General features: G+C 39.7%; 1 protein-coding gene across 3 annotated transcripts in view; it reads right to left on the bottom strand.

Annotated features, from left to right (window-relative positions):
- The window catches only part of grk4 (G protein-coupled receptor kinase 4), a 60,535-nt gene that overhangs the window by 42,461 nt on the left and 1,432 nt on the right, over positions 1-16,642 (bottom strand). The window lies entirely within an intron of this gene.

Raw genomic sequence — 16,642 nt, 5'->3', positions numbered from 1 at the left:
CACAGTTTTCACCCGATTCTCGCCATTCAAACTTTAATGGATTCCAAAAATTCATGCCAACAAAGATTCTTTTTTTTTGCCCCTAACATTTACGGTTCCCCCAAAATTCCCCTTTTTTTCACCCAAAAAAAACCCATTAATTTCCAATGGGACATTCAACACTTTCCCATCTGCTGCGCTGAATCCGTTCCTCATTCCACAATTATTCATAGAGGCCATTCAACTTCATTCAGCTCATTCAACTTCATTCAGCTCATTCAACTCACATTACACATCACCCACAATTCCTACTTCCCAAAAATTCAAATTATTCAACCTTAAAAAAACATTTTAAAATTCACCATTCATTCCCAATGGCACATTCAACACTTGACATTTAAGCCATTCCAATTTCAAATTCACAACATTCAGCTCATTCAACTCACGTTCCACATGACCCACAATTACTACTTCCCAAAAATTCAAATTATTCAACCTTAAACCCATTAGAAAATTCATTCCCAATGGCACATTCGCAACCTTCAGCTCATTTAACTCACATTCCTATATTGTAGCCTGCATGGCTCAGTGGTAGAGTGGTAGTTTCCCAACCAGGAGGTTGTGGGATCGATCCCCACCCATTCCCTCCTTGTTTCAATTTTTTTTCCTGACTTCCTTCTTTCATTGTTAACTCACATTAGACATCACCCACAATTCCTACTTCCCAAAAAAATCCAAATTATTCAACCTACCTTCAACTTCCTTCTCTCATTGTTTCTTTGCTTCCTCTTTTCTTGCTTCCCTTCAGCATTTTTTTATATCATTCGAGGTCATTCAACTTCATTCAGTATCATTCCAATTTATTCACGCTTAAAAAAGCCACAACAATTCACCACACCTGAAATACTCATCCCCAGGTGGCCCTAATTTAAAAAAATAAAAAGGTATTACCATATTGGGATAGTTTTATTCCAAAAAAAAAAAAAAAGAAAAATGAAGAGAATGGCTGCGCTCGATTTTTTGGTTCTTAATGCACTACCAAGGTATCAGATGGGGACTCGGTATTGGCAGATATTCAAATCAAGCAACTTGGACTCGGGTACAGAAAAATGTGATCACAACATAATATTAGATAACAGCCAATAGGGGTGGGAACCTCTGGGTACCTCACGACACGATACGATTTGCGATACAAGGCTCACGATAACGATTATCTCAAGATATGACGATACAGCGATTATCGATATATTGGTCAGGTAATCAATCCACGATAATATACAATACTACTATGCAAAATTGATGTTTTTCAAAGAAAAAAACTTTTTTGTACCATTTCTGAAACACAATATTAAATTCAGTGTGTCCCTTGATGTCCATCCATCGCAGGGAAGACCCACTCAATCTTACGACCCGAGTGGATTCAATATCTGAAGCCTGGTCTCTTCCTACAAAGTTGTAATTGTTTTCTCAGTGAACCGTTTTCGACTATTTCGTAGTATGGCTTTAGAGTGCGCATCATGTAGCGAAAAACACCATTCTCAACTACACTATATGGGTGGAGATCCTTGCAAATATACACACGGATGCTGTGCGTGATCGACTTTGTCCCGGGAGAATTAAAAGGGAGTTTTGTTTGCAGTAGAGAACCCACGCTGGTCTGGCCAGGATGCAAATCTAACAGTCTTTGGGTGACTTTTTGGCTTGCGACTGGTGCTGTGTGATGCCTGATGTCTGTGCATATTCGGCGTGTTTCAAGTGCACCATATTTTTTTGTGAGACAGTTCTTGCATATAGAAAATTCCTTCGCCAGCTTAGTTCCATCCGTACTACTGTAAAGTCCGAAATGTAGCCACACCTTTTGTATGATGTCAGCGCATCTTTTAACTTAAGTCTTTCGCTCGCTAAAGCCATGTTCTCTCCCAATGTTTGTTTGTCTTCTTCGCCTGACGACTTCCACCCGCTTCCCCGCCGCTCCGCTGCGGCGCGCCCCTAGTGGATCGCCAAGTAATTGCCCAATAAGCAATGAACAATAAAGGAGTATTTACAGCGGCCGTATATTAATTTAAAATATCGATACTTGGCGGAGGCGTATCGATAATGGATCGGAAGACAAAACACCGTGATGTATCACCACATCGAGATTTTGTCACACTCCTAACAGCCAATGTCCCACGCCCTGCAGTGCTGGAGCTCCGGAGAGGACGGCTTCAGCGCTCCCAAAAAACAAAATTTAAATCGTAGGAAATGAGACAGGGTCACACATAGTTTAGGGCCATTGTAATGTGAGCAAGCTCACGCACTCAGGCACAATGGAGCCTGGCCGTGATAAATGAATGGCCTGTTGCTTTTCCAATGGCTCTCACATGCAGCGTGTGATTGGCTAGAGTAGCCCCAGATAAGGAAAACATTAGCTGTGAGTATCTCTTGTTGCCTATTCAAAGTAAAGGCCCGGTGTTTGCTTAAAGTAATCCGTGTGTATATTCACAGTGGAAGACAGCGAGTGAGAGGAAGACAGAAACGTGAGTAGCAGGCAGCAGCGCTCCTGCTAATCCGCACCTCTCTCACTTTTCCCTTCCTTTTTGCCGCCTCTCAGCTTCGGGTTCCCCTCCCCCATACAGACACCTTTTTGCTCTTGTTATGCCTTCAGCAATTCTTTGTGGCCAGGCTTTTCCTCCTTCATATGGCCCTGACTGAAGGTGTCTGCTGAATGCAGAAATGTGAACAGCATACAAGTAGGAATGAGTAACGAACCCAGTTGCATTACTCTGCTCAACATAGGAACACTCTCCCATTCCTTGATTGCAAACCAAACTGATAGATAGTAAAATAGATAAAAGCTTAAGTCAGCTCATCAATCCCCACAGCCATTTTAAGATTCTGGGCAGACCTGTAATGCTCATGTTGCTCAACAAGAATGGGCAGGAATTTCCTTTTGTTTGCTTTAGGCTGTATATATAATATGTTATGTTTACTCGCCATTAACAGTGCTAAGTTGCAGCGCTGTCACCATTCTTTTTTTTTTTAATTTGGTTTAAACAAAGGCCATAATGTTAAGACAATAGGCCCTTTTCACAGTGGCGTCAGACCACTTCCGTTCAGTCACGCCAGGATGTCTAATAGCTCCTACTACCTGTATTTGCCAGCTGACTACCAGATCATTTGAATCAGGAGTGTTGGAGGAGGCAGATATCTAAAACAGGCTGGATAAGGGCTCTGGAGAACCGGACTTGGTCACTCCTGATTTAAAGCATACCTTTTTTTTTTTCTTTTTTTTTTACTGGTTTTGCACAGTGGACAATTTCAGATTTGGGCTCACATTTCACACTCCTTAACCATATTTTCTGAGGACCAACCACACATTCGTCTATCTAAAAGTGCACACATGCAAGTAAAATTAATAAAAATTCAGTCCAACTCTAACAGTTGCGCAATCTGTCCACACTGATTTGACTGGATCAAAAACTAGACTGGAAAGACAGCTCAAGACAGAGGTAGAAGAATAGTTGTGTACATGCTGATCATGTGTATAGATTGTTTTCACATGACATCACAAACCGCTGGACATGCCATGTTGGGGGCTGACGCATTGTTGTGTTCCGATGCTTTGTATGTGTGTATGTGTGCGTGTGAACAGAGAAATGTGATTGAGAGCCAATGTCTATTAATGGTGAATTACTGTGCAGTGTTTGGCTGCAATAATACACATGGGAGGGAGAGAAAGTGGACCAAATGCCATTTTACTGTTTACGCCAATTTTGAAACAGCACCGACCCCCCAACAAAGATATACTGTATACATACATTGGACAATGGTTCAAAGAAACGCGAAAATAAGAATAAAATAAATAAGGAAAATAGCAATAATTGTTTAAGTGATTTCCCGCAAGTCAATTAGTGAACCTCTGGTGTTTCATGTGGATAAGGCCCACGGCACACCGCGCAATACGGCCGGACCCGACTTGGGTTGGAGTAAGGCTTCTTAGATTAGGCGACTAGTCACGAATGTGTTGACGAACAAATCAGTCAACGTCTAATTTAATAGTCGTCGACGTCGTCATTATTTTTGCAGTTTTGTTTTTCAGAAGCAATGTGTCAGTGTCATAGCTAAATGGTTGTTAATAGCACAGTCCGAAACTGATCTAGAGTGGATTTCATCAAAAATGCTAAATGCGATGCAAATCTGCCTTTCATGGTAACATGGTGGTGAAAGAATAGGAAAGCACGTTGTGGCTGGTGCCCGATTCAATTTCTGACATTGGGACAGTCGTGTCTGGAAGCTACTCTTAACACACTTAGGTTACGGTCTGTGTGTGTGTTTGATGTCATGTTGTAAGACAATGTTATGTCTGGTTATGCTAACATATTGTAGCTTCTACTATGGATTACAGAGGCATTAGTCAGTGAACCCGTGTTTATTAACAACCAAAACACAGCTGCTGTATGGCCGTAGTGACGTTGTGATGTATATATATTTTTTTTGGGTGTACACCTCATTTTATTTTTGTTGATCAAATCATTTTACATCATACATATGAGTGAAGCGAAGCAAAGTATTTTGGTTAAAGGCTAAATCAAAACAAAATGAAAACCAATACAAACTTTTCTTTTACGTTTTTTTTTTTTAGATCACTGCCTTTCCTGATTTTACTTATCTAATTTCCCTGTCTTCTACATTAAAAAATGCTTGATGCCAAAGAAGGGTGAATTATTTTTACAAGTATTTCGTTTTGTATTCATAGTGCAACAATGCATAGGGTATAGTTTTTGGTTTGATTTCAAAATGCACGAAACATTTACAGATAAAAATGTTAAGACCACAGCACTGCCTTCAATTTAACTTGCATCGTCATTTATAAACATGTCAGGAGTGATGGTACAAGATGAAAAGTTAGATAAAAGTTCAAAGTGGTCATTCCAGCTGAATCCACCCGATGGAGTTAACCGGACCATCTTAGAATTGGCCGAATTGGTTTATTTGTTAATTATGCTCTTACAATACCAAATCTGAAATTTTATGGGCACCGCACCAGCGGTTTGGGAGATCTGGCCTGCGAATTTTCAGATTTCAGCAAAAGCAGGCATGGAGGCCGACATTTACACCCCAATATCTGAGAAATTATTGGGTCCATTTTCAAAAGAAAGGTATTGTTGGTTAGGGGATTCTAAATATTCCATTCTTGTTAGGATTGGGGTATGTTAAAGTCACTTGACTTTTTGACTAGGACTGCACAATATATCAAAAAAATATTGATATGCCTTATGCCAGGGGTATTCAACTAAATTATTCAGGGGGCCACATTATCAAAAACCCAAGGGGCCGGGGGGCCGGACCGCCACAGTGTCTCGTCTGTGCTATGACACTAAATCAACCGTTCTTTTTTTCAGTTTCGATAGCGACATGTTTATAGCGATAGCGAGGCGCCGCCCCGGCTCACTTAGGCTTCTTCGTTTTCTCCTCCTCCTTTGGGGGGAAACATCCATCGTGAAAACGCTCGGGCCTCTCCTGCTCACCTCAATTTCACATGCAGGAAGAAGAGCTCTGAAGCCGCTTCCTTATTCTTTTTCTACTGTCAGTAGAGAGACATAGCACTGCACAACGCCACAGCGCCTCCTACCTTCCCAGGTGGTGTATAGCATAAGAATGTGTACATGTGGCAAACGTCTGTGTTTATTCTTTTTGGCAATCTTCCACGGGCCGGACCAACATGCTTGGATGGCCTGATCTGGCCCCTGGGCCGCCAGTTGATTAGCCCTGGCCTATGTAATATACATATTGCAAAGACATGCAATAATTTTCTTATGGAATTTTATGCTTTTATATGAATTAGACCAGTCAGATGCTGACTTATAGGCGCGTCGCCACCCAATAGCTGGATACCTCGGGGAATTACATTTAATTAGCTAAGAACACATTGAGCTTGCTTATTTTGCCACAAAAAATGTTCTTTTATTATATAGTAAAAATGACATTGTTTAGGTACATGTTAAATATCGCAATAAAATTGATATCGCTATAGTCACCATCCATGTTTTTCCAATATCATGCAGCCCTACTTTTGACCTTCACTTTGACCTGGAATTTCACCTTGTGGACCATGTGACCTTGAGATAAACTTTCCTGAAATTCAATCCCCAACATGATAGCTAAATATATATAAAAGTTCTATAGGGTTAATTAATATATTTAGTTTTTCAGCAAATTGGTGTCAAAAAAGGCATACCCACGTCATTCTTAGTGTAGTGCATTTCCGTGTACATTGTCGAATGCAGTGATTCCCAACCAGTGTGCCATGGCAAATTAGATCATCCGATCATCATCTGGCGTGCCGCGGGAAATTATCGAATATCAATTATTTGGATGTAAAATTATATATTTTTCTTTAAAAAAACAAAATTTTCATTTACCTATGCCAACCATGTAAAAAAAAAAAATTTTTTTTTTTTAAATCCCACAATCGATTGCTTACAGCAGTGGTTCTCAAATGGGGGTACGTCAATGCACTCCATGGGGTAAGTGAAATTTTAATATATTTAAAAGGTAGCATTCATGTAAAAATCCTTTAAAAATAATTATTAAATTATATAAATATTTCAGGAAAAGTTAAGTTCATGAAATGAATTTTAATTTCAGTAAGCTATTCATTTTCATTTTCCTACAAACATCTCCCCCATACCAGAATGGCTCAACCCAACTGTCATATGTCCCCTAGAAAGCATCACCTGTCAGTCAGTTGAAAACCTTTAACATTAACTTAATTATTCTTTTTGATAACAGATGGACTATGATCCCAGAGGAGGGGACTTTATGTTAATAATTGTTATTTGCACAAATCCATCTATACATTGTCTGAACCACTTTATTCTCACAAGGGTTGTGGGCATTCTGCTTTATTTATAATTAAGTTAAATCTTTCTTTCGTTTATTTATTTTTATTTGCATGTCATGTAAGTCATGCAAAGCAAACCAGTAGACCATCATAATATGTCTCCTTCAATTGCAAAAGAGTCCCCCAGAGGCAACAGCTGACAGGACAGAAATTGTTGAGGCACGAGGATAGAATATGGAGTTTATCATTTCAGCGCAAAAGAGACACACATAGGCCATGCACACGGCAACACACACGTTTGCACTGCAGCTGCTGTGGTGTTGCTAGGGTTGGGCGATATGACTGAAAAGTATATTATATCACCATATAAGTGTTTCATATTGGTCGATATCGATATATATTGATCTTTTTTCTTTTTTTTAACTGTTGAAAGTAATGACCCGAAGGGAAATACATTTAGGTTATTTTATTTTAACATAATACTTAACCTTTAATAAGAGGTCAATGTAACTATGAAAGAGTGAAATAAACTGGTCGATATAAAGATTAAATAAACTCAATTTTAATTTTATAATGTGCCCAGAAGGGCTGAGAGATATGTTTGAAAAACTGTCACAATCCAAGTATTTCATATCAGTCAATGTTGATAATTATTGATTTTGTTTTAAACCTTTTCTTAAAATAACATTGAACTGTTTTTGTGTACATCGTTATGTAGTGTGAAGTGCAGTTTGTCCTCCACCAGTGCATTGTAAATGCTTATTTGCATTAGGACTACCCCAAAGCAGTTGTTGACGCACATATATTAGCCTTCATTCAATGTTCATCCAATGTAAGTGAACGAATACTCTCTTGCACTGCATACATTATTGTTGACCAACCGTCTTAGGACTACTTTATCTTTTTAGCGGACTCATTATTACCATAATCCGTTCATATTTTACTTGCTTGATTTTACTTTGAATGCGATGCCGCTGTCGGATAAGGTTAACTGGCGCTAGCATGTCAAAGACAAGAACTCCTCTACTTGTACACCACGGCTACTTCCGTGGGTGTTTAATAGGGTTATCATGCATAATATCATTTAATTGTAAGAGTTGTACTAAGTCGAGTGATCATTTATTTGAGCGAAGTTACGGTGCTCGCTCGTTGGATGCGAGCATAGCGCACGGTCGCCGGGCCCGCGAGCGTACTCCGTTGAGTTAAACAGCTTCTTCTTCATTGGTTTAATTAAATGCTTCTTCTTCGTTGGTTTAAACGCTTCCTCTTCATCATTTGGAGGCGGAAGCGCGCTGCCTACATCATGCACCATGCTGCGAATGGGTTTGTTTTATCTTTTTTTTCCTCTATCAAACGTTTTATCGAAGGCATTTTCTATTGATATCGATCACGTGTCAATCGCGATACATATTGATATCGAATTATCGGCCCAGCCCCAGGTGTTGCAATACTTCTCTTTTGCTGATCGTTGTCTCTCTGAGATATTCCATTAAGTTTGAAAAACAACCCTTGTTTATAAAGTGTCTAAGGGGAGAAGGTGAAAAGCTAGGACTAGAAAATGCTGTGAAACTCAACTTGAACGAGCTGGGGCTAGACTAAGAAAACAAAACGAGGTTCAGCATCTCTGTGTTGTGTACATTTGTGTCGAAGGCAACTGGCTGATTTCATAGGAGGACTGCCTCTCAAGCACGGAGTTATTCAGTGTGGAACAAAAAAGCACATTGACACCTTGAGGATTATCTTTGATAACATGTTTACATTATATTCCAAAGGACTGACATTCAAAACAAAGTGGCAAGCACAGTTGTAACAGTGGCTTAATTTAATGAATTTTGGATGGAAAAAAACACTCACAACTGGAATAAATGAAAATGATAACACCCATACAGACTGCAGTCACTGCGATGGGTTCAATGCATACAGATACATATTTAGCAGAGATGGGCCCTTTACCGTTTTTTGCCGGTCCGTCCTTCGTCCGCGACCTGGGTACCCTTCCATTCTCGTCCCTCCGTCCTTATTCATAAAAATGATCGTCCTCCGACCGCGTCCATCCTCATCCTTTTAAAGCGCTTCCGTCCTTCCGTCAGTCCGCACCCCCCAGTCGCCCAAAATGGAAAAAAAAAAGAAAAAGAAAACGTCCGTGCACTCATAAACATTACTTTTAGAGCTCATTAGCTGGCAAATTTCCTATGAATATCCATTTTAGCGGCTGGGAGTATTGTTAGTGCATTGAATTGTTTACAATTGTTTAACCTAGATAGCATCTAGCAGAGCTGGGCAATTTACTCCAAATTGAGCGACCATTATTCGTCATCTGTCTGCAGCGTGGGTACCCTACGTTGTCCGTCATTCGCCTTTTTTCCGGGGGTAAAAAAAAAACGTGTATACTATAGGCCGGTCCGCCTCTAATTTTAAACAGGCATCCGTCTGCGATTCCGACTAAACTTTCACTAGCACCCCCCTTTTTTGTCACGCCGAGTCGATGTAGAATTGTAGCCAAACAAGTTGCGTCCAATTGGCTACTTATTAAAACTAGTTACAGAACTGCACACACTACACAACATGACATGGCCACTGCATGGAAGCTACTGCCAAATACTAAGCAGCACTTTTTCCAGTGCTGATCCGCTATTATATGGATGATGTAAACCTCAGCTGCGTCATGGTAACGTTTGTGGATGCACAGCTAAGCATGACAGAAATAACCACAAATGAACGTTAACTTACCCTGTTGCTGTGCCTTAGCTCTAGACACTGCAGCATTATACAAAACAGGCTCCACTCGCAACAGTTAGTATTCTGATAACCTCAATCTCCTCTCAAATAAAAAGCCATTGTAGTCTTCATTATGAATACATATTCATCCAAGTAAATACAGAATAACCTCATTCTCCTCTACTGTTGTGTGGTAGTATGTGTTATTTTGAATGATGTGTTGCGTTCATGGTACATGGACTGACGGTGGTACAGCCAGAACAAAAGTAACACAGATGGGCCTAAATTTCAAATCTAGAACATTTGTGTTGCAAAGTAAACGTGCTAACCACTAGTGTCATGTCATCTTCCAAACCGCTTATCCTATACAGGGTCGCGGGGAATTGCTGGAGCCTATCCCAGCCGTCAATGGGCGAAGGCAGACTACACCCCGAACTGGTCGCCAGCCAGTCGCAGGGCACACATAGACACTGTCACTGAGCGGGAATCGATCCCACGCTGCCCGCACACAACTCAGGCGTGTATACCACTACACTATCAGTGGACCGCTAACCACTAGTGTTGGACGGTATATCAGTAGAGTGCCGTGATTTTTTTGGCTTCAAAAACAGCTTTGAAGCTGTGGCAAAAAGTGGCATTTTTTTTAACCACCGGTATTTAAAAAATAAATACGTAAAACGCGTGCAAAGGCGTGCGATAAATTCATACTTTCATATGGAACTGGACAGTACACTTTTGTCTAACTTTGACCAATCAGATGCAGCATTAAATGTCAATCACCATCAAATAAGAACAGTATATAGGGCATTTCTAACACAAATATCTAAGTTATTACAATTCATTAGATAGTAAACCATTGTGTGTATTTTGCCGTATAAAAAATATCTTACATTAGTTCATAAAAACGTAATTCCTTTAGATACATGTAAAACACTGCAATACAAAACATCCATATCGTGCGGCCCTAATTTACAGTGCAATAACTGACCTGGATACTACCTTTGGCCACAATGCAATTCAGGATTCTAGATAAAGTAAGCCATTTTAAACTGAAAAGAAAAACTTGTCCATAGTTAGATGCGGTAGTTTCATCCAACCGGAACTCATTTGCTGCAGTCAACACGGGATGCATTCGGAAATTCACTCTGATGCCCTAACACCGCTCTGAGAGTGTGTGTGTGCATGTGTGTGTGTGTGTGTCATCTTATGAGTTTGACATACTTGGAACAAAGCTCTTGTTCTTGAAAAGACAAAAAGCTAAACACACCAGAGGAATACATTGCAACCATATACCCTCCGCTTCTTTTTGATAAGAGGTCCAACTGGAAGGAGCAGTCATGCTCAGACTATGTAATCACCACTGGTTTCTCCACCTGCTATTCTTATAACACAGCTAAATGTAACAAATAAATGACCTTCAAGAGGATTTTTGCTGAATTTTGTTAACCACTAAAACAGTACATTCCTTGAAATTAGTAAATGTTGAGCTTAAGTTTCTTAGACGAGGGAGCAAAAACATCAAACTTAAATAGCGAGATTTATCATATTGTAGCGTCTTCCAGGAACACGTCGTCAGAGTTTAATTATCACATTTTTATTAATCCAAGTACAACTGCTCGCGCTCTTCTTTCGCCGCTGCACCACTCGTTTGCCGTACGATGCATTCATGAGGAAAATGGTCAGAAATGTGTAAATTAGTCTTAAAAAAAATGATGTAAAAAATTATGATAAAATCATGATGGTTATTTTATTTTTTTTAACTATATGTTATGATATTTTTGCCAAATCACCCACCCCTATGTTCTATGATATGGTGCTGTGCCAAGTCAGGTGCTGCAAACTACTGTAACCGTGGCTTCTGCAGGATGAATTACCAACACAGTTTCTAAAAGATCTCATTTGCTTTTAACTGGTGTTACATCCAGGGATTATATGAACTCTAACCATCCATCTTAAAACAACAAATACATTATTCAAATTCCAGCGACATCACTACACAAAACAAGATAAAAAAACAAAAATACAAAAAATTCTCATGCTTGACAGAGACTTTCCTGATGACATTTCACTCATTGTGAATTTCAGATGTTGTATAGTTGGCTGACACTGAGGCCCTTTTGTGGTTGTTACCTCACGGTACATACATCTGAATATGTTTCAAAGGAAATCTTGTGGCGTGTGTGAAAACGGATCTGATGCAGATCTTTTGACTCATCTCCTTGATCTCCACCCAAAAGTGTACAACACGACTGTTTGCTGTTAGTTAAGTATGTGACTGTTTTTCATGTATGAAAATTCCGTTTGATTGCTGCCGTTTGCAATTTGTAACGTTCAACCAAAAATTAAATGGGCGTTGCTGATTTTTGCTTTCAAAATAAAACTCTCGTTTCTAGGGTAGCAATATTTTTGGTCATTATAGTCATAATATGACATTTTCACACATTGACATTACTATTCATTTTATAACTACTATTGATTTTATCATTACTATTGATTTTATCATTGTATTTGAGGTTGGAGACGATCAAAGGGTGTTGGTTCCCCCGAGAGTTTCTGAGCTCTAGCACTACACACTAATGACAGGCTGGTCAAGCTCTGTCACTTCTCACTTCAGCAATCCGGTTGTGCATTAGGTGTCAAAATGTATCTATTAATCAATAATCAATGACCAAATTAATTGACAACTATTTAAATACTCTAGATTATCCAGTCATCGTTTAAGGCCTAGATAGACCAAAACGACGTTGGCCAACAGTGACAGAGGCTTACTCCCTGTGGCGTCCGGTCGTCTGTCGGCACGTCACGCTGGAAAAACACACCGCAACGACAGACAGCGACGCTGATCATTAAAGTACCTTCTGCGCATGCATAAGATGTAATACCCTTCCATGCCATTGGCGGTGGTAGTCACTATTTCTCATTGTTAGAAAAATCCAACCGGAAAGCTGTTGGCCGGGGGCGGATTCTAAAAACGTAAACAATGAATTCAGCTATATTCTTCGCTCACAATGAACTCCCACGCGAAGTAAACCATAACGTTCTTGACACGGTATTGTGAAATACTTAAATTGTCAACCCTCGTTCTTGTACTTGTAAGAAGATTAAGGCAGCGAAGGCGTGCTCACTGTTTATTCGCATTTGTCACTTCCCGTTGGTGCTCCGAGCACTGATTTGCTAGCTAACAGCCAATCAGAGTGACCAAATGCCACGACTGGCAACACCGATTCAACATGCGTAAACGCAATCCCAGATGCTTACTGACGAGTTATGGCACTACAACGTTGGTCACTACACCAATGGTGCATTCCGACGCCACCACGCTTCACGACCTCTGACGTCAGTTTGGTCTATCTAGGCCTTTACAGCCATTGATTCGATTTAAATTGTCTAAATCCTCTGATTTCAGCCTCTCAACAGCAATTATTATCTGATTCCTGTAGTCCTTCATGAAAGTAGACTGATTATCTTTTAAGTTTGACCAAATTAAGACATTTGCAAACATCTGTTTTTACAGTATTTACGAAAAACAGTGACTGAATCGGTTTCAAAAGGGTTGGTGAGGGCAACAACCTCTGGTGAGATTTCGTTTGGTTGTTATTTAGGCATTTTTCATCACTAAAAAAATTAATGCAAAACAAAATTGTTTCTGGTTACTTGAATCATCAATGGACTAATCGATAATGATGGTCCTATTTAGCGTACAAGCATTTAAAAGTATAAAAGTTAGTCTCACAGCATAAACAGTCAAGATACTGTAGGTTACAACTGTTAGTAAAGAAAGACTGATCCAACCAGTCTCATAACCAAACAAGGAGAAATAATATTTGCAATACATTTAACTGCGTGATGCTTATTACTGGCCATAATACTACAGTGTGAAACAGGAAATTTGAATAAAGTACAAGATACCACAGATAAAACTATAACACTGCTAACAAGGTTGTTGTAAACAAAAACTGAAAGCGTTTAACTGAGGAAACTGAACGTGGATCAAATATTGTTGTGTTATTAGCTCATGTTGCATAGTTGCTGCAACTGACAGACAGCGGGTGAAAATACTTTTCTTCCCTAATGGGATGATACAGCAATTCTATCAGAAAGTTAACAGGAATTATTTCAAAGTAAAAAAAAAACAAAATGAAATCTGAGAAAATATTGCAATACCATATTCACTGGAGAATGATGAGCAAATGCTGTGTTCTCAAAGTTGGAGCAATCAAAACCTCTGTATTCCTGCAAACGGTACATTGGAGAAATTGTTTTTAACTGCCAGACTGATTGTCGCTAGAATGCATTCACATTTTTACTCTGACCATGTTGGCATGCTCATATATTTCCCCAGCATAATCAGCGGTCAAATTAGTTTGTCAAAATGGGATTTAATCCTGCATACAAACATGACGAGAATAAAATTTAATTTGAGAATTAAACATTAAAACATTTTTTTGTATTAATTACGGGAAGGATTGCTGACATTGGCTACGTTTACACGGACACATTTATTCGGCTGAAAAGCCTGATGATCGGAATAAAAATGCTTCACGTACACACGTTCACGTGTTTGGAATATTCTGATCCGGTCAAGCTTGATCAAGATTTTATTACGAACGAGATGGGTGGTTTATGTCCATTGATAGTCCAACCGGCGTGCATGAAAACACTTATTCTGAAATTTCAAAACAAACTGTCTTTACCGCGCATGTCTGTGACATCACTATACGTGTTTCTGTTATTCCTGGAAGCTAGTAGCAGAGCGAGCGAAAGACATGGCGGGCGCAAGACTGAACCGGTACACTTGCAGCTCCATTAGGAAGTGTTAACGCGGCGTAACAGTGCAAATGGGAAAAATATGCGAAATAGCACTTAAAGCAGAAATGGACGGAGCGATGTTTTGTTGACACCAAAGTCGTTACGGCTTCTTCTTCTACTACTAATATTTCCAGTATATTTGGTCAATCTGCACGTCAGAAAAATTTGTTATGAACGAAAGTGTGACGCATGATCACTCAAGTCCTAATTGAATCAATATTTTAGTGTCCAAGAAAAAACAGTGCATCCGATCATAACTGTAATGCAAACTCTGATCGGATTGAAGAAATGTTGTCCATGTAAATGTAGACACCGACTGGATGTGGCATCGCCTAAGTCAGCTACCACTGGTTTGCATTTGCAACAGGCATTCTAGGTGGGTCTTGTCGTTTCCCTCCCCACAGCAAGGTCACAGAGTTAGAGAACGGACTTAACACATTAGCAGGACAACAGTTTGCAGACTCATGGGATGGAACACAGCTACTGCAGTTGAATCCAACTTCACACGCTCCACGGGTGTATGCGTAGACCTTGGTGTCATGAAGCATTAGGGGGACCAAAGCGGGGGGAGGAAGGGGAAGCAGACGGCCGCTTTGGGGTATTGAAGTGTGATGTTTGCTTCAAATGTCTATGAGATTCTATGCAGGGTGACGACTGCCTACGCTCACTCCTGGAAAGGCAAATGACACTACATGATTGATATAAACTCTTAACTCGTTCACTCCCATTGGCGAATTTACTTGTCTTTTCACAGTCCAGCCATTCAACCTCAGGAACTTATTTATTTATATATATATATATACATATATATATATATTTATTTTTTTTTTCTCAAACGTGAGGGTAAAATAGGGTCTTGAAAACGTCTGGCAGTGAATGAGTTAAGTGTTCACATAGCTATCTGTTTGTAAAGGCATATGTAATTGATGTGCCATTCATCCAAGACCATGACCTCATGTTGCAGCATGACATTGCACGGCTCCACACAGAATTCTGGAAGGTGAAAACATCCTAGATCTAGCATTGTCAGCAATACAGTATACTCACTGCCCTTGTGGTTCAGTGAGCACATTTGGGTTGCCCTGGCTCGGTGTATAGTCAATAGCCAGCAACTTTCTGAATCGAGAATCGTTTGGAACTGGAACTGAAATGTGGAACCGGAATCAGAACCGTTCAAATTGAAACAAAGCCCAACTTTAATCTCGACAAAGGAGAACTGATTTTTGAGCTGAACTTGTGAATAATTGGAGCAAAAATGTTGTTTATATTTTCAGTATATATTGTTTTAAAATAATATTTAATTTTATTTACAATTTCATATGAAAAAAAAAAGAGTGCAGAAGCTCTGTTGCCAAAATACACGTGTAGTCAAAGAATAGTGCTATCATTCATTTCAGCAGCTCTCAGGAATCCACAATCTGTCCTTCTTGCCAATTTCTTCTCTTTGTATTATTATATAACACTGGAGCTACAGCAGCCAGGGCAATCCACTTCTACCTTGACAATCGGCCCAAGTTTTTCATAGTTCAATACGTTTTTTTCGTTGAGGTGAGTGAGCGTCAACTGCTCCGTGTGCGAGGGGGAATTGCTTGTAATTTGTTCACGATTGTCCAGCTCAGTCGCATAGGTCATGTGCGGCTCCCACTCTCACACTGCAGGGCGTGATGACCAATTCGAAAATTTTGGTTAAGTCTCATCTTTTTATATACTCGTTCACATTACAAAATGCAACTTCTAATGTGAATGGAAAGCATCCGTGATGTGACACGCATGCGCACATAGCACAACGTTGAGTAACGTGCACCAATAAAACGTCATCACATGGTAAATAGGTCCCACATGTAGGGGCTCATTTTATCACCTTATATCGACAGAGTAGTTAGGCGTGAGGAACTCGAATATTTTGGGGATATGAGGCGACACTCCTCGATCTCCTAATTTCATGGAGGCGTCTACTAAAGAAGACGTCATGTCATTGCCGAGCGTAATAAATGAAACGTCTGCGTGGCTGAATTACTATTGCCAAATGTCTACTTTTTGCTTCATGGATTAAGTGGGATTAAATTTAAATCAAGTATAAAGTAAACACTGTTACTCTGTGATTGTTAGACATTTAAAAACAAAGACCGGCTCCTTTTCCGTTTTGACACGGCCTGGGTGCAAAAATATGAGTAAACGATCGTTATTTCAGGATATATACTTTGCGTTACGTGTTGTGTCATGAGAGTTTTTCTAATGGTAAAAAATATGAGCCTTCACTAAATAAAAGTTGGGAAACAGTGATGTAAGCTATATTACTGTACTGTATAT

This window comes from Filicampus tigris, chromosome 6 (genome assembly GCF_054856515.1).
Source record: "Filicampus tigris isolate MCC_2025a chromosome 6, RoL_Ftig_1.0, whole genome shotgun sequence".
Classification (NCBI taxonomy): domain Eukaryota; kingdom Metazoa; phylum Chordata; class Actinopteri; order Syngnathiformes; family Syngnathidae; genus Filicampus; species Filicampus tigris.
This window is presented reverse-complemented; position numbering and strand designations above follow the sequence as displayed.